Source organism: Hipposideros armiger, unplaced genomic scaffold (assembly GCF_001890085.2).
Source record: "Hipposideros armiger isolate ML-2016 unplaced genomic scaffold, ASM189008v1 scaffold_396, whole genome shotgun sequence".
In the NCBI taxonomy this organism is placed as follows: Eukaryota; Metazoa; Chordata; class Mammalia; order Chiroptera; family Hipposideridae; genus Hipposideros; species Hipposideros armiger.
In genome coordinates, this window is record NW_017731746.1 from 1,083,163 (window position 1) to 1,102,134 (window position 18,972).

At 52.2% G+C, this 18,972-nt stretch overlaps 1 long non-coding RNA gene across 1 annotated transcript in view; it reads right to left on the reverse strand.

Moving 5' to 3' along the window:
- LOC109393881 (uncharacterized) overlaps positions 1–3,503 on the reverse strand; it is a 7,017-nt gene extending 3,514 nt beyond the window's left edge. The window contains exons 1-2 of the long non-coding RNA XR_002126345.1: positions 3,353–3,503; positions 1,671–1,913 (exon numbers count right to left, since the gene is read on the reverse strand). This is a non-coding gene — a long non-coding RNA (uncharacterized LOC109393881). The remainder of the gene's footprint in view (positions 1–1,670; positions 1,914–3,352) is intronic.
- Between the last annotated feature and the right edge of the window lie 15,469 nt (positions 3,504–18,972).

Here is an 18,972-nt window from a genome sequence, read left to right on the forward strand (position 1 = left end):
AAAAAAGTGGGAGATGGCCCCAGAAAGGGGCCCAATCTTAAGGCAGAGCCCTTTTACCTACATGGGCCCATACCACTAGCCCTGGCTGGTTCCCATAAGGACATGGCCCAGACTCTCACTCTCCCTACCCAGGGCTCCAGGGAAACCTCTTCCTCCACCTCTCAGTGCATTCATTCATTAAAAAAATATCACCAAACACCTAGCGGCTGCCTGGCCCTGTGTCCTAGCAGGAGAGCCCCCAGAGCTAAAGGCTCGGCTGCACTTGTGCCTCCTAGACAGCAGTGCAGCAAATGCCAGGACGGGGTACATGGGAACCCAGGAGGGAAACCCCAATCAAATTGGGGGTGTCAGAGAAGGCCACCTGGAGCAGAGGTGTGGAAGAGTCTACGCAGCCACTCACCGGCTCTTTTTCCAGATTCTCCACCTGGAGCTGGAGACGCAGCCACTGCAGCAGGAAGAGCAGGCGCTACAGAAGTTGTCCCTGCAGGCCCCCTACTGTGATCTGGGGACACACACACCCCCTGTCCCGAGGGAAGGAGCACTGAATCTTGAGGACGATGCCCCTAACCCAGTCTCACCCAGCTGCCGTAGAGGAGGCTGAGGCGGTAGGGCAAAGAGGACACAGGGGCGCCCACCCCAGTCAGGGAAGGCCCTCAAAGTTACTCCGCTGCTGGTACCCTGAGAAGAACAGGTATGGGATGCTGATAGACCAGGGCAGGAGGGTGGGATTGCTGATGAGACAGAGCTCCAGTCTGATGCCCAGCCCTCTCTCCCCAAAACCCTGTCCTTCATCTCTGTACCCTGTCCCCAGTTCTCAGTCCTCCCAATGACCACCAAAAAGCCAGCCACAATCCCTCCTCCTGGCCCCACTCCCAGCTGCTCAGAGGGCCAGCATCCACTTGAATGGCTACCATCTGTGCCCATAGCCCTCACCTTTCGGCAGACTTGGGGATGGGGGTAGTACCCATACAGTGCCAGCCCAGAGACCCAGGCCAGACCACCTGGGCCCGAAGATAACACAGCCTCTCCTGGCAGTGGTGGGAGGGCCAGGCCCTTGTCTCTACAGCATAGCCATCCTTCCTCTCAGCAGGAAGTGCCAAACGAACCCATACTGAGATGCCAAATCCTGTCTTGGGAGGTAGCATACTTATCCCAGGGTGCCAAGGCCAGAGGGCCAAACCAGCCTCCGATTCTATATGCAAGGGGTAAGAAGACCATCAGACATTTATTATTCCTCAACCAACTTAGAGACTGGGAAGTGAGTTGAAACACTGTGGACATAGGTTACTCCTCAGACAGCAGCTGGACAGCCCCTCCCCATCTGAGGGTACACCCCAACCCCCATGTCCCAGGCTGCACCTCACTGCCCTGTCAGTTCCCACAAAAGGGATCATAGTGGAAGTGCTTAGTATTTGCTCTGCCAGGCACCTTGCTGAGACTTCAAACACTATTCTGCTTAATCCTTGTAACAACCTATGTGATGATAAGTCCTGTCATTGATCCCATGTTATAGATGAGGAAACTGAGGCTCAGTGGAGCGAAGAGGCTTGCCCCAAATCACCCAGTGAGTAATTGGGGAAAGCATCATTCAAATCCCTGGTTCTCTGGCTCCCAAATTCAGGCCTTAACCACATAGCAACCACTGATGACCAGACTTATAGACAGTTTACCTGAAGACAGAGGCACCCAGGGAGCCTCACAGTGGGCACTGGCAGATGCAGAGCCCTCTTCTGCCTCAGGCTTCTTGTGCACAGCAGAAAGCCCAGCTTCAGGGGCCCAGAGAACAAGCAAGACAGCCCTGGGTTTGGTGTCCTGGTTGGGGGTTGGGTGCACCAGGCAGGGTAGACTCTCTGGAGAGCTTCTTCTCACCCTCCCCTGCCTCAGGACAGCGAGTAAGAACATTGTTCCCAGGCCTGAAAGTGGGTGAGGTATGAGGAAGAGAGGGAAGAGACCCTGATGTTTCCAAAAAGGAGAAAGCCATGCCCATTCAGGATTCTCCAAGTCAGCCTTCTCCCTCAGCTCAGCACCAAGCCAAGCATCAATATCCTTGTCAGAGCGCCAGGGAGAAGGAGAAGGGGGAGGAGAGGGGAAATAAACAGAATGGATGGGGCGGGGGGCTGAGGCACAGAGGGAGAGGTAAGATGATGGAAGTTAGCAATTTGGAAAGTCATGGAAGACTCCAGTGAGATCCCCTGAAGAGAAGGCCCAGGCTCAGCATAAAAATCACTGTGATGTAACGGGACAGCTGCAGCTGGCCCTAATCCCCACTAATGACTTCTCAGTCCACTCTGACGGCTGCCCCCTCAGCCTGGCATGCACAGTCCTCTTGAGGGGGGAGGGGGCACAGGAAAAACCAGGCCAAGCTTGGCAGCTCCAGCTCATGGACAGCCCCCGCCAGCTCAACCCCTTCCCCACTCTGCACATTCCTCCCACCTCCTCTCACATAAGCCCCAGACCTCAGGACAGCCCCACCATCTCACCTCCCCCCTTCCCTCCCCCCCCCACCCCAATGTACGCTAATCCACACCTCCTCTCATACAAACTCCAGTCCCCAGCACATAGCTCTGACCCTGTCCCCTCCCTAACAGCCCTCTTTCCCTGGCCTCTGCCCATATAGGATGGATAGAAACCCTGACTGAGTGTATGCATTCAAGAGACACAGGACCACTTGGGACAAAGGTGATAGTGATCCAACCTCTGCTCATCATGGGCATGAGGGGCTAGGTGATGGGGACACTCTATGTCCTGAACCCAAGGGCCATGTGATTAGGACATCAGTGGGTAAACGGGTGTACATGAGAATGGCCTGCAGAGTGGTGTAACAGAGGTCAACTAGAGTCTTGGGGTGGTGCTGGTGTTGTTCCCAAGAGAAGTGTAATTCCTTTTGGCTTGCAGAGCAATTGCTGGTCCAGGAGAGGATTTCTCCCCAGCACTCGGGTTTGTCGGCAGTGCAGCTTGTATACAAGTCACATTATTGATGTTGTCATCAATTCTCCTTCCCAACACGTAGTGAGAGGGATCCAGGCAGAAAGCATGCACTGTTCACCAAGGCAGGGCTTGGGAGGGGAGTGGGGCGGTTGCAGGGAGGGGGCCTGAGGGGCCAGCAACTAGAGGCTTATCCAAGCAAGGTGGGCCCAGCCTGGGTAGGCCCAGGCCCTATGTTGTACACATACCCAAGGGCACTAAGGCTATGGCACAGCCCTCAGTTTCTGTCGAGGTTTCTGTGTTAGGAGTCCATTCAGGCAGGTACAATTTGAAGAGCTGGGTGGTGCTAGGCTGGATCTCAGGGAGGACTTCCCGAGAATCCAAAACACATGTCTAGAAGAGGTGGGGGGAGGAGACATTGCCTTACCTTTAAGGAGAGGGGTTTCCATCTCTTCAGTCTTGTGAGGCCAGACAGCTCAGGCTAGAAGCAGAAGACTAAACAAAATGACCTTTGGTGGGATGGAGTTCTGAAGCTATTTTGTCAGTTCAGGTCTCCCTAGAAGGAGATGCCAAGATGGGATTAGACATGCAGAGTCACTGCGGGAACACTTGAGAAGGATTAAGGAAGGAGCAGGAGTAAGCAGGGAGAGCCTTTAGCCCATGATGCAGGTCTGATACCTGGGGAAGGGGAGGGGAAGGGGAGGAGGGTTGGGTAGGAAGAGCCTCAGCAGCACAGTCTACAAAAGTTTTGGGCAGGCTACAGAGATGCCTCAAGCCACATTTGCCATTGGAGGAGTCCTGCATCCCGCAGGAGTGGACCTGCACGCGTTTGGTCATTGTGGGAGCAACCCGGGGGAATGTGGTCTCAGTACAAATGCTGTGGGGGATTCAGAGGGCAGCAGCTCAGGCTGCAGGCGGCCATGCTGCCCAGAGCAGGTCTGAGCCATGCATGTCAGTGGCTGCCACAGTCCTCCCTGACAACACAGGGATCTGCCCCTCCATACGTGGTGGGCCACCTCTTCCTGAGGAGTGTTGCTCCAGTAGATCTTAGGGCCATGACTGGTATTCACCCTCTCTTCCTCATATCCCCTCTTAATTCCCCTCTCTCAGCTATCACCTCAGCAGGTCTTAGTTGCTTACCTGGTACTATGACCCACATCTTCCTTCCTAAGGGGTCTGAGCTCTTGATTATCATGCCCTTCTCAGACCAGGGCTATTGCATGTGTTCATTCACCATTAAAACAGAAGAGGCCCAAGTAGTCACCTATGCCCTACAGATATCTCGCCCTACCTCATTGCGTGATGGCAGCCTGACCTCCTGCTGCTGATCAGAGCCAATTACCCCGCCAAGAGTCGACTCCTTGCTGGTTGGTCCCTGAACACAAGGAGCCCAAGTGCCCTGGCAACAGCCTGAGCTTGTAGTTCAGTGGGGGCACTCCACCTTGAACATCCCAGAATTGTGGGATGGGAGACACAAAATTCCCCCAATGGGTCATGGGGAGTGATGGGGAGTGTGACTATTCCTATTTTCATCCCTTGGTTCCTGTACCCATGTATTCTTCCTATTGGGGACACAGCACCAAATAGAGGCCTTTCAGAGTATTGCCACCGAGCAGAAGAGCTGGTATTTAGAAAACTGTTCCAGCAGCTGCAATCAGGGCTGCCATTTAATTAAGCCCATGGTAGTCAACAGTTGTTTTCTAGGATTCATCTGGTTCCTGTAGGGACCAGACTGATGATTTAAATGGAGATAAGATAGGGACTACCACCCTTGCATCCCTCAGGGCACTAATCTCTCACCAACATCAGGTATGATATTACTTTAGATTCATTCCTTTGGCTGATGGGGCTGCTTTCAGAGGTTTCCTCTTGACTGGCAAAAGCTTCACCACTGGGCTGCCATGTTGTGTTGGGGACTCTCCCCTCAGGGTGGGGTCCTCGCCACCAGGCAGTGAGCAAGCCAGGCCGAAAATTCCATGTTACCTTTTGCTACCTATTTTCTCAGTCTACTCCTATGTCAGTTGGAAGCCTCTATGATGAGACAAGACAGATTTGATATACAAGAGCTTCACTGGAGGAAACACCTATGAAGGGTAAAGGGGAGGGACAGGCCTCAGACACAGGTCTGGCCCAGAGAATGGAGAGGGGGAAGAAAAGAGGAGCATGTGGGGAAAATCTCAGACAGCAGCTCTGAGAAAGCTTTGGCCAGGCCAACAGGGAGTCCTCAAGCCAGAGATGCCCATTCAAAGAATTCTGTCTCATTGGAATGGTTCTATACTAGTGCCCCAGCTGTGCTCAGTCATTGGCGGGAGCCGCCAGGGGAAGTACGGTCTCTGCAAATGTCATGGTGGATCCAGCCAGGCAGCAGCTGGGTTGTCAGTCAGCAGTGCTCCCCATGGCAGATCTGAGCAGTGCATTTCCAAGGCTGCTAGAGCTACAGACAAAACAGGGAATATAGGAATCCCGGGGCACAAATGACCTTGGGATAGAATTGATGGTTGAGTTTGCTAAGGGGCCAACTCAGGGTACAACTTCTACCAGTTCCCTGAGCTTGTGCTGGGAGGTGTGTGCCTTCAGGGATGAAATGTGGCCAGAGCAAAGCTGGTTCCCAGGGCCAGGGACATGCCTGGCTTACAAGATGCTGGCTCTCTTATCATCAACATTTCCCCAACTCCAAGCAGGAGTCTCAGTTCACTGCTCACTTTCCATCTTTGAGACAGATTCTATCCAAGCTGAAAGCAAAGCACTCAGGGCTCCCTGGGCAGCCCCACGCCCTTGGAACCTATAGAATAAACTGGAGAACTCTCCTCCACCCACAGGGATGAGATGGATGGGGCCTGGAGATGGCACCTTTTGCCATCATCCCCTAATCTCCCAGGCCTCCATGGAGTCAGAACCAAGGTTGTTCCAAACAGATGGTGCTCAGGTGAGCAGGGCCCATGGAGAGAAGTTATCTGGACACTGATGGTCTCTCAGCAGATAGCCTCAGTGAGAGAGAACCCATTGAGTTTGGGCAGCCCCAGGACACCCCTGGCCTCCCATCTACCTGAAGCTCCTGTCCCCGAGCATCCTTACGATGATGGGAAGGACAGAGGTGGGGTCCATTCATCCTGCCACCATTGCTGTAAGGAATGAGGACATAGTTGATGTACTCATCTGCTGCCTCTTCAGGACAGTCTTCCTGCCATCCCAGATTCCCTACTTGTGGAGTCCAAGCTCCTCCTGCTTCTAGGAGCCCTCAGGGACAAAGTGAGTCTGGGCTGCCTACAGGAGGCTGTTTCCTCTCAGCAGCTCCTACTCACAGACTGCTCTGTTTGCCTTGAGCCCACTATTGTGCTCCTCTGCCACCCTCATAGCTTGTGATTTGAGAGCCAGACCGCCTGTCTGTGCAGCTCCCTTCTGCTTCCTTCTGCCTCTGGCCTCCTGTACCCCCAACCTGCTCCTCCAGGCTCCTTCCTCTGAAAAACAGGCGTTTTCTTTGCCCTCACCTTCAGGCAGGCTCTGGAGGCATAAGGGCTGAGGAAGACAAGGCGTCAGGGCGTGAGTTTCACTTCTGAGAATATGAGGCGCTAATTGCTCTAATATTAGCACTACCAGGTGTCTCTGACCGAGGTTACCAATGGTGTTGCTGAAAGGCAGCTGAAATCAGCACACTCAGCCTTCGTGTCACTCAGGCTGCCCAGCTGAGGGGAAGAGTGGACACCAGGGCCGGCCGAGTGGCGTGTTGGTTAAGAGCTGGCTTGAGACGCCAGCTCTGAGCAGCAGGGCCCCAGTTTGGATCCCACATGAGGGCCAGTGACGCTGTGCCCTCTACAGCTAAGATGGTGAACAACAGCTCAACCTGGAGCTGGGCTACCGTGAGTCGCCAGCACCGGCGTAGGCTGCAGCCCCTGCTGCAGTGGGCTGCCATAAGCTACCATGTGTAGCTGGCAGCCAGTGTGAGTGGCTGGCAGCCGTTGTGAGCTGCCAAGAGCCACCGTGAGCGGCCGTCCAGAGGCCGGCGACTGATCTGCCTCACCCGGGAAGAGCACAATGATAACACCAACATGGGCCAGTGAAGCAACATCCTCCACAACTAGACTGAAGAACAAAACGACAGCAACTTGTCTGTTCCCCTTCCCCGATTCCCCAATGCTGTTCCCCTCCCCAAATTCCCCAATAAAATCTTTAAAAAAAAAAAAAGAGTGGGCACCAGCCTGGGTCATGGGGATCTGTCACCCATTGTGTGAAGCCCTCCTCCCTGCCCCCAGCCTCCTGCCCTCCTGACCCAGCAGAGCCATCTCCCCCTCCACCCCAGTTCTGTGGACAGGTCCATCTGTCTGTCTGCCTAAACATCAGCATTGAGCTTGTGAGAAAAGCTCCAGAGATAAGAGCTGTGAGGGCCTCAGGGGTCATTGAGCCACCCTGTCATTTTGCTGAAGGGGAAACCAAGGCCTGGTGAGGGAGAGGCACAGCCACAGTGAGTTAACAGTACAGCAAGCTCCCGTGAGTGGCAACACCTGCCCTCATAGCCCTCTTATCCTAATAATTTCCAAATCAAACCAGTCTGAAGTAATATAGCGCCACTGGAGAGCTTGGGTAGAAGTTGGAAGCATGGGTTTTAATGATAGTGATAATTCATATAAGTTTTATTCTTCTGTTTTACAAATGAAAAGCTAGGCTCAGGTGGGTTGAATGATATGACCAGCCACAGCAAGTCGCCCAGCTAAAATTCAAAGCCAGGTCTTCCGACTCCAAGTTCCACTTTATGCCACCACTGCTCTGCCAGTAACTTTCCTGTGACCCTGAGAACATTACTTCCCCTCTCTGGGCCTGTCTCTTCCTGCAAAATGAGAGGGTTGGCCCAAATAATCTCTTGGAGCCAAGTACAGTGGGCCAAGTGCAGGCCACACCCTGCCTCTGCCCACCACATGTCCAGACCCCACCCCCCCAGTGGTCTACAGACACACAGCTCAGCAAAGCATATAAATGCTTTGTGGCCAATTTCGTAAACACCTTTGCCAAATCCCCATTTTCTGTGTTGACTCTGATTGATTGCTTTTCTGGTTCTCTCTCTCTCCCTCCCTCCATACCCCACAATCCTCCCTGGTTCCCTTTTCTCCCTCATGCACCCACCTCACTCCCAAACTTCCCCTTCTTATCCTGATACCTGGCCCTGGAGCACTTTGTCCTGATACTTACCCTCTTTGCCCCTTCCCCCCATCTCTCCCTTTTGCCTTATTCCTGGGACTCTGGCCTAGAGGACACTGATGTCCACTATGCAGAGCTGGACACCTCAGCCCTGAAACTTGTGCCAAGGCCACAGACCACCCTGCCAGGGCCTGGAGAGGTTGTAGAATATGCCACCATCCAGTTGAGCCCATCCTAGCACATGACCCCTAGCTACTCACCCCTGCCTCCGGACTACAGTTATATTCTGCCCACCACCCCTCCCAGCAGTGCATATGCCCAACAGCAGGGAGGGCTGAAGAGATGCAGGGGGCGGGGGTTCAACAATGGAAAGGGTGGGGTTGGCAGGATGGGGACAGACAGGTGCAAGAGAAGGAACCTGGACCGAAAGTCCAGAGGTCTGGAACGTATGAGGTCTGACAATTAAGTTTGCGAACTTGTTGCAATGATGTTGCTAACATTTTTTTTATATCAGTGGGATTATTCATTATGAATTTGTACCAACTGGACAAACAGCTAACCAAGTCCACTATTTGGAAGTGCTGGAAAGTCTGTGTGAAAAAGTTAGATGACCTGAACTTTTCACCAACAATTCATGGCTCCTGCGTCAAGACAATATGCCAACTCACACAGCAATGTCTGTGAGGGAGTTTTTAGCCAGCCAGTAAACAAAGAACTGTATTGGAACACCCTCCCTACTCACCTGATCTGACCCCCCAATGATTTCTTTACCGGAAAATAAAGGAAATATTTAAAGGAAGACATTTTGATGACATTCAGGACATCAAGGGTAAAATGACAACAGCTGTGATTGCCATTCCAGAAAAAGAGTTCCAAAATTGCTTTGAAGGGTGGACTAGGCGCTGGCATCAGTGCATAGCTTCCCAAGGGGAGTACTTCAAAGGTGACTGTAGTGATATTCAGCAATGAGGTATGTCGCACTTTTTCTAGGATGAATTCGCAAACTTAATTGTCCAACCTCGTAGTCTCACTTCTGCCACCAATTTACTGTGTTACTTTAAGTGTATCATATTCCCTCTTAGAGCCTCAGTTCCCACACTGTGAAACAAGGAGATTGGATCCAATAGTCTCTAGAGTTCCTTCCTGCTCCAACAATCCCTGTTTATCCTTCTGTGGCTTTAATGGGCACACAATTCTCCCAGAAGCTGCCTCACTCCTTACATCACAGATGACCCCTTAACCCTCGCCAGGCACTTGGGTGCTCCACTTCATTTTCCTAACCATGGGGCCTTCATGGTCAAGGCTGCACACCCACATTTCCTCTTGACCTCCCTTGACTCAGTTGTACAGTTTAATTCAACCAACGTTTATTGAGCTCAGACATTATGCTGAGGGCTCAGGGTTCAGAGAGGGACAAAGCAAGGTCCCTGCCAAGGGTCTCCCAGCAGAGTGGACAGCTCAGGGCCCCTGAGCCCCTGGGCTTGAAAGGGAAGTGCTGGGCTCTGCAGGAGATGGTGAGCAGGGCTCCTGGCAGGCTGGGCCCTGAAGTTATGTGGTAACCACAGAGCAGAAAACCCAGGTATTGACTCAGGGAGATGGTGAGGTCAGAGGGATTTCCACAAACATGTGATTCTCCCTGAGGGGTTAAAGGAAGCTGAAGACCCCTGATACTGAGAAACTAGAATCCTTGAACTGGAGTCTCAGGTCAAAGGGTTCACCCCTCTGGCTACAGATGAGGAAACCTGACCTCAAGGCCCTGTGCTTGAGCTGGTTTGGGAGATTAGCAGGATGGGAAGGAGAGAGAACGGGACAGGATAGAGAACGTAAGGATTGGCCAAGAGAGACATGGCAGTGCTGAGTGTGAGAAAGTTCCACAGTGCCTGTGGGGGCTGGCATCAGGGGTGAGGCCTAGGAGGGACTTACGAGTGGCCCCTGCAGAATATTTTCCACTAACAGGGAGCCAGTTGGGTCCTGGGACCTGAGAAGGGCCAGAACACTGTTCCCCCAACATCCCACAGTTGTTCTCCACCCCACTTTTTCTCAACAACCTCCTGTGTTCTCCCAACCACCTCTACCAACAGAAGTTCACTTAGCCTCCAACCCTTCATTAGATATGGAAGCGTGAAAACCCAAAGAGACACAAGGTCCTCCCAGGGCCCCTGCACAGCCATCCATAGAAAAGCTAGCATTGGAATCCATGGTCTCCCTACTCCAACTTGTCCTCCAGCTCAGTGAGGAAGGGGTGTCACAGTCATGAGGAAGGGGCTGGGTGCCAGGCTAGGGTGCCTGGCCTCTCCAGCCGCAGTGACCAAGGGAAGCATACTCAGCTGCTGCAGAGCCTTCTTGTGAGGTCTGGACCCCTGGGAGAGGCCCATGGGGAGGAGGGCATGAGGCTTGCAGTGAGGGAGACAGGCCAGGGTATGAGGTTAGGGGAATGACAGAAAAAAAGTATTAATCCCATAAATTCTAATCTGGAAGCCCTCCCAGCCTCTCTGAAGTAGAGAGTTGGCACAAGTATAATCCTGGGTGCTCCTGGTGGAAACTCAGGACAAGGTGGGGTTCTGCTGCCTCCTTCATCACCTTTTTTTTTTTTTTTAAAGATTTTTATTGGGGAATTGGGGGAATGGGAACAGTGCTGGGGAATTGGGGGAAGGGGAACAGACAAGTTGCTGTCGTTTTGTTCTTCAGTCTAGTTGTGGAGGACGTTGCTTCACTGGCCCAAGTTGGCACCATCATTGCGCTCTTCCAGGGTGAGGCAGATCAGTCGCCGGCTTCTGGACGGCCGCTCACTGAGGCTGCTGGCCGCTCACGCTGGCTGCTGGCTACACACGGTAGCCCATGGCAACCCACTGCCACAGGGGCTGCAGCCTACGCTGTCACTGGCGACTCATGGCAGCCCAGCTCCAGGTTGAGCTGTTGTTCAGCATCTTAGCTGTAGAGGGCAGTGTCACTGGCCCTCGTATGTGGGATCCGAACCGGGGCCCTCTGGTGTCCCAAGCCAGTCCTTAACCATCGCGCCACTCGGCCGGCCCCTTCATCACCTTTCACTTGGCTCCTTCCCCCCCCTGCCCCCCCACCTTACCCGACATTTCCACTGCCAGTAGAGGCCCTCCGTTTGGTCTGAAAGGTGCTAGGCCAGGGTGGCAGGGACAGGAATGAAGCTGCAAGGAGCTGGTAGCTTCTGGAGAACCTGGGCAGGGTCGGGGTGGGAGTGCAGAGCAAGGCACAGGGGTGGGGCGGGCCGGGCTCTGAGGTAGGAGGGGTTTGGCGGGGGAGGTAGGAGGCTGCTGGGCTAGGGGTGGGGAAAACAAGCTGCTCCCAGCTTCTGGCCCCCTCCCACCTGGCGCTCTCACTAGCCTGCTTGTGACAGTCCCACAGGAGGAACTCGGATGTCAGAGAACAGGTGCACTGCCACTAGTGAAGACCCCCCTCCTTTCCCCTCCCCCGTCATTTCATGCCTGGGCCACAGACCCCAAAAAAGTCCCAGATGTGGGCTCTTCACCTCCCCCTCACCCCATCCCTTGGGCCATTTGATGCCTTCAGTGAGGCCTTGGACAGAAACTTGTTAGAACCTCCAGGCCATTAGATAGCGACAATCAGCCTTCAGCAGAACTAGCCAGAGAGAGGTGCCTCCCCTGGGAGGAGAAGGGGTATGGCTGGTGAAGGACAGGTGGGCTCCACTGAACAGGCTCACCTCACAGCCCAGATTCTTGGGCAAAAGAGGCTGGAAGCTGTGGTCCCATGGTCCCCCCCATGCACACACACTCAGCCCTTTCCCCCCAGTTTCTTTCCCTGGGCCTGGCTAGCCCCTCTGTCTGTCCACAGGGTTTCCTCCCTCCACCCTCCCTCTTCCCCACCAGCCTCTCACTCTCCCTTTCACCAGCTGCCTCATTCACACATCTGTTTTTCTCTTCCTGTCTCTTCACACTCCCCCCACCCCCTTTCTACACCCTCCCTTCTCTCTCCCACTCTGGCTTCTCCTGCCCTTTCATCTCCCCCTTCCTTGCACTCTTCCCACTGAAGTTGCCAGTTCAAGAGGCCGGGGACTTCAAAAGGAGATCAAAGTTGGGCTCCCCCATCAAAGACCAGGCTTTGCCAGGAGCAACCCCCCACCTCCACCCTTTAGGCTGTAACTCTCCCTGAGAGGCCAGAGTCCCACATCCCAGCACCCCAGGAAGCACATTCTCAGCCAGCAACGCGCCCCCCCCCACACACACACACACAAAGGCTGCTGTGCTTGATGGAAAGCTCCCAGCACTTGGGATTCAAAGAAATAGCTGGAAACCTAATATAGGCAGCCCCTTACTGGCTGTGTGACCTTGTGAAAGTCACTAAACCTCTCTGACCCACAGCTACATGTTTAAAAGGGATTATTACCTACTTTATAGGAATATTGAGTGGATTAAAGGATAGAATACAGGTAAAATGTCTAGTACTATGCCTGTTTTATAGTAGGTGCTCAATAAATTTTTACTGTCAATATTACTGCTATTACAAAGTCCTTCAGAGATGGGAGTATATAGAGATGAGAGCAGAAGTGTCTGGGAGCAAGACCTGCTGCTACCCCAAAGGGTAGGAGTCCTAACATTCCAGTTCTGAGCCCTGAATGAGCCACTCCACACAGAAGCTCCACTTAAACCCTGTTTTCTGGGCCTGGGCCTCATCAGGATGTAGTGGCCTCTTGGAAGCCCCCCCATCACCCTTGCCAGACACTCAGCTCTGTATGTCCCCAGCCTCGCTCAGAGCCTCTGGCCCAAGTCCTCAGCCCAGCCCCACATCCCTCAAGGGGATGATGGCGTCTGGATGGGGTGGAAGGTGGGGCTGAGGGACCTAAGTTGCATTTATGAAACTTTTCTTGGCTTTGAACATCAGGGAACTTCAGGGACAATGTGACTTGAGTAAGTCCCTAAACTTCCTGAAGCTTGTTTTCTCATTTGTAAAATAAGGGGTTAGCTGCCTCAAATCCTCCTTTGGCAGCAGACTCTGCATACATTATAATTTTAAAGAACCAAGGAGGTAGAGCTCAAGGCTCTCTGAGGCCCCTCAGGACCAAAGACTAGAAGCTGATCTTCAGTCTGCACTGCTTCCCACAACCAGCAGTCATGGACACTCACCATCTCTCCATCTCCCTGGAGCCTCTGTTGGTCCTATTTTACCGGGAAGTTACTGAGGCTCTGGGAGGTGAAGGGACCGGCCCCCAGGTCACACAGCCAGTAGTGGCAGAGTCACAAAGCTAGCCAGGGCTGTCGCAGGCGCTCTTCCCTATGCCATCTGATGGGGTCGCTTCTTTCCAGGCATATGGGAGCTCAGAGCCAAGTCCACAGTCCAGCTCAGTGCTCCTGGCCTGCCTGGAAGCTCATGACCCGCCCACCTCCTCCCCACTGCCCAGCACTGGACCCTCCCTTGGGTGTCTGCCCTTCTTCCTCTGTCACCGTTCCTGACTCCCTAGCGTCCAGGCTCCAGATCACCTGTATCAACACACATGGTGAGAAAAGCAACCTGCACTTACACAGCTTCTTGGTTCAGCAAGCCCTCTGACCCTGTGGTCCCCCAGGCATCGAGGGGCCAGTCCAGAGCTGTCCAGTAAAACTGTCTGCAATGACAGAAACAGTCTACATCTGTGCTCTCCAGTACATAGCCACTAGCCATATATTGTTATGTCAATGTAATGTTATTTAATTTTCATTTTCATTTAAGCAGACACGTCTGGCTAGGGTCTGACAGAGGCATCACCAAAATGTCTGTCCTGTGTTCCTCTCCTCGGTAGGCACATTCAGCATTGGACAGTTTTGAAGCTAGCCTGTGAAATATTTTGGGTGGTGAGGTGGGCAAGAAAAGTTTCCGTCCCCTGAGTTCCCCACCCCAGGGCAGCCTCCTTGGTTGAGCCCCAGTAGCCATTGCCCAGATGTGGCACAGGACAGGATGGGCCAGTGGAAGGTGGTGGGCTGCCCTCAGAAGCAAGTTGCTACCTTACCCAGCAAATCCCTGAGTTGTGGTATGCAGACTGGGAGGCCTGCAAGCCTGAACTCCCCTCCCAAGCCTTTGATTAGTCTTCCCTTCCCTTCTGAGGACAGTCTTTGCTCCTGGGACCCCTCACCATCTCAGCTGTTCTTTCTTCTCTCTAAACCTGGATGTGGAAGGCCCAGGCCCACCCCAGAAGGGACTTGGGAACCCAGCGGCCTGAGTCTCATGTCCAACCTCGTGGGAGGGGAGTTGTCACGCAGGCCAGGCTCCTCCACTTTTTAGGTGGAGGAATCTGGCCTCAGCTGTCTTTAGAGGGCAGAACGGCCGCAGTTGCCTCGGCCCTCTAGGAAACGTGGGCTAGTGGGGAAAGGCTCCCCCTGCTGGGCATCCCAGAAAACGTGCCCCAGTCAACCCCAAGGTCAGCTCCTCCAGGGAAGCCGCTCTAGGACTTCAGGTGAGGAGTGGGAAACAGAATGGAGTGACTAAGGACCCTGAGACATCCCAACCAGGGCTCAGAACGTGGAGAGCCAAGCAAAGGTCACTTCAGGACCCCAGGAGTGCACTCTTCATTACCACTTACACCCCTCCCCAGAGAGAACCCTCTGCATCTCCTCCTCCCGCCCCTCCATTCCTCTGGATCTCTCCTCTGTTACAAGGGAGAGATCAGTCACGGTCAGACCTGCGTCCAAACCCTACTCTGCCACTTACTTGTGTGTGACCTCGGGAGAGCAGGTTAACCTCCCTTAGCCTGCTATAATGGAGAGTAAGGAGCATCTCCCGGCATTGTGGAGAGGACAAGTGGACGGGAGGAGATGGACTGTGATGTGTCTAGTGCACAGTAAGCACGGTTATCACCACTTCTCTTCCTCTCCATCCTCTCTCTGAAGCTTCCAGACAGAGCTCCAGACCTGACGCCCCCTCAGCCTCCCTGAATCCAGGCCTGAGACTGTTGCCCCTCCTCTACTGCTGGGAAACTGACCATTAGGGTTGCAGGAAGAGGGTAGTAGAGCTGACCCCATGAGGCAGCTCCCCCACTTTCCAGCACCCCCAAATCACCTCCAAACTCATATACCAATTCCCCACTATCTTAAGCACTGTAGACAGATCCCCCAAAAGGGCCAAGAAACCACAGCCTGGGATGCCTATGTGTTGCCAGGCTCCCTTGCCACCATCAGGGGTGACGTGGTCCAGGAGATCTGTGGGCTCCCTGATTGTGAGATCCTCCCCTGCAGGAGCTTATAAAAGCCAGTCCCATTCCAAACTCTTCTACCTGAGAAAAAGGCAACCCAGGAAGCCACTGAGAGAGGTTCCCACCTTCCAGCAACATCAAACCCTCGGAACTGGCACAGGGTACATCTCTAGAGCAAGCTCATGTACCATTGATTGAGAGGGCCCTGGGGACATCTGGGACAGGCGCTACAATGCTGCCATCTGCCCTCATTATTAACATCTGCCCACAGGCTAGCATGCCCTGTGAGCAGGGAGGGAGAGACAGGGCCTGGTGGTCATAGTCCCCAGAGCACTGGACCAGAAGGCAGTCATCTCAGGGTTAGTCTTCTCCTTGCTCATGGGCCAAAGGATGAAAGAGAGGACCAGACTGGCTTATGTGGGCAATGACAGGTGGGGAGCAGTGGCGGATCACCCCAGCGCAGCTCAGGAAATCCCCCATCTCCCAGGTAGGATAAAATCTCTCTCTTAATTCCCAGTCTCACCTAAAGAGGCCTCAGAATGCCTTCCTCTCCCGTACCAACACTTCTCTTCTCAAGAGCCCCCTCAAGATCTATTTTCGGGATAAATAAGATTGAGCCCTACTCTGACAGAGACAGGAAGTTCTGGAGGAGAAAGGCCCAGTGGAAGGCCAGGGCAGCGGTGAGTGCATAGCTCATCTGACAGAGCTTAGATAACCTTTCTGGCCTTTGACAAGAACAAACAAACAAAAAAACCCCACTACATTTCCAGCCTCTAGCCCTGCCCCCTGCCAACCAGAGCTCAGTCCTCATCCCAAAACCAGAGCTGTGGACCCAGCTATGGGAGGTATGGAGAAGGGCCACAAACTGACCATCCCTCCACATACAAACTTGTGCAGAGAAGAGCATAACCCTGAGAATACACAGACCCAGCATAGGTCTGCTAATTTTCATTCCATTTGTATAAGGCAGGGTGGATCAATATATCATAGTCACTATATCCTGATTTCAGCAAATCTTTTGTTCAAATGTGGACAAGATAGAGAAATATGGGCTGCATGGTACAGCTAGATGGGCTCAAAATATCTGTGCATTGGTGTCCTGAGGTTTCAAGTGCAGTTTTACAGAACTCTCTCTTTGGCCTGGTTTCAGCTCTCCCATCATTTCTGAGTGAAGAAATTGTGTTTATTGAAACTTTATGGGTGAAAGAGATAGAGTGGAGAGGAATTAAGCATATTCTGTGTAGTTATATTGATAATCTAAAAGGCCTATAAAAGATGGAAGGTTAGATCAAAACCAAAAAATAAAATTTAACAGAGATAAATATAAAGTCCTTTATTTAGGTTCAAAACTCAGTCACATACATTTAGGATTAGAGATTCCTGGTTTAGTTGCAGTTCATGTAAACTATTGACTACCTGTTTTAAATGATTTAGCAGCTTTTGGGGTGTGCTTAAGTTGATAGATGCAGCCCCCTGATTGGTTAACTTACCTGTTCAATGACCACATCAATGCCCCTAGTTTGTTTATTTGCTTGCTTGTATGTTTATCTTTTTTGTTTATATTTGTTTTGTTTTGTTTTTTACACAGTTCTATATTAATCTCAGTCTGTCCACCTTCCCTTCAAGTTGTTAGCTCCCCTCATGGTCACAAAATAGCTGCCACAGTTCTCAGCATCATACCTAGGCTCAAATTTCTAATAGAAGAGGCCAGCTTTTCTGGTGTCTTTCTTTTTTTTTTTTCTTTTTTTAAGATTTTATTGGGGAATTAGGGAAGGGGAACAGTGTTGGGGAATTGGGGAAGGGGAACAGCCAAGTTGTTGTCCTTCAATCTTAGTTGTGGAGGGTGCAGCTATTATAGCTCAGCTCCAAGCCCAGTTGCCATCGGGATGCCCATTGGCAGCTCATGGCTGCTCAGCTCAAGGTGCCGTGTTCAATCTTAGTTGCAGGTGGGCATAGACCACCATCCCATGCGGGAGTCAAACCACAAACCTTGTTGCTAAGAGCACATGTTCTCACCAGCTAAGCCATCCTGCCACCTGTTGGCAGCTCAGCTTGGGCGCAGCTTGCTGGCCCATGTGGGAATCAAACTGGCGACCCTGTTACTCAGAGCTCGGGCTCTTAGCCAACTGAGCTACTTGGCTGGCCCTTCTTGTGTCTTTTTTAAAGGGAGGAAACTTTTCCCAGAAGCCTTCTTCTCCACCTGGTTGCTAGAATTGTGTCACATGCCCATGCCTTTGTCTAAATCATTTATTAGAAAGGGACATGGGCTCACCGCAACTCCTTAAACCAGTTATGATTCTCCCTCTGGCACATGGAGGAGGGGGGATACTTGATTAAAATGGGGTTCTAAGTTAGAAAAGAGAAAACAGGGTGACAGATATGATTAGGTAACCATAAGTTCCTGCTCTGATGGTTAGTGAATGTTCCATCATTAGAGGCATTCAAGTAAAGACTGAATAAAACCTGCCAGAGATATAAGAGGAGATTCTGGCAGTGGGTTAGGGTTGAGTGTGATGACCTGGAGATTTTTTCCAGTCTAGCAAATGCCAATTTTCTATAATTCAGTAATTTCATGTGGTTCGCATGTAGACATTTCCTCATTTCCTCAACATTTCCTCAACAGAGGACCATGTCTCTGGTTGAGATCTCATGAAGTAGGCTTCGTGACTACAGTAATTAAATGCAATCTTCACGCCTCAATGGTGTTACTCTGTTCATACTGTTCACCCTTCTCTCTCAGAGACCCCTTTCCTGTTTTTTCTGTCTACCACATCTGGGCAGCTCAGGCTATCTCAAGAGACTAGAGTGGAGACAGGCAAAGACAGAGCAGGGGCTTCTGGGCCCCAGTCTCCTGCCCAAGTAGGGGCTCTCTGGGCCCAACCAAGGGATGGAATTAACAACCACAGTACAATAGACATCTATGGGGCCATTATTGTGTGTAAGACAAAAGGAACCAAAGGAGACCTGTCCATTTGATTTCTGACTCAAAGAGCTTGGAGGAAGGAGACAGGATACCAGATGGAACCAAAAAAATAGTAATTCTATTTTCATGAAGCACTTGTGAAACTACAACCAGGTTACTTATATATAAGTAGAAAAATAGTAACCTAAGCTTAGCACTTAGCATCAGAGGAGTAGAGACAGATAGCAAATGCCCTGGGAACACAGAGGAAGGAGAACAGTGTTATCAAAAATAATAGTAACTGGGCTGGCCGAGTGGCTCAGCTGGTTAAGAGTTTGCTTGGGAGCGCCAGCTCTGAGCAGCAGGGCTACAGTTTGGATCCCACATTGAGGGCCAGTGACGCTCGCCCTCTACAGCTAAGATGATGAACAACAGCTCGACCTGGAGCTGGGCTGCTGTGAGTCACCAGACAGCATAGGCTGCAGCAGGGCTGCAGTGGGCTAACGTGAGCTACGTGAGTGGCTGGCAGCCAGCGTGAATGGCTGGCAGCCGGAGTGAGCGGCCGGCAGCCGGTGTGAGCTTCCGGGAGCCACTGTGAGTGGCCAACCAATGACCGGCAACCGATTGCCTCACCCGGGAAGAGCACAATGATCATACCAACATGGGCCAGTGAAGCGACGTCCTCCACAACTAGACTGAAGAACAAAAAACGACAGCAACCTGTTTGTTCCCCTTACCCCAATTCCGCAATGCTGTTCCCCTCCCCCAATTCCCCAATAAAATCTTATAATAATAATAATAATAACTGACAATAACAACAAGAAGAATGGACATTTCCAGATATGGTAAGAAAATCCCTTGC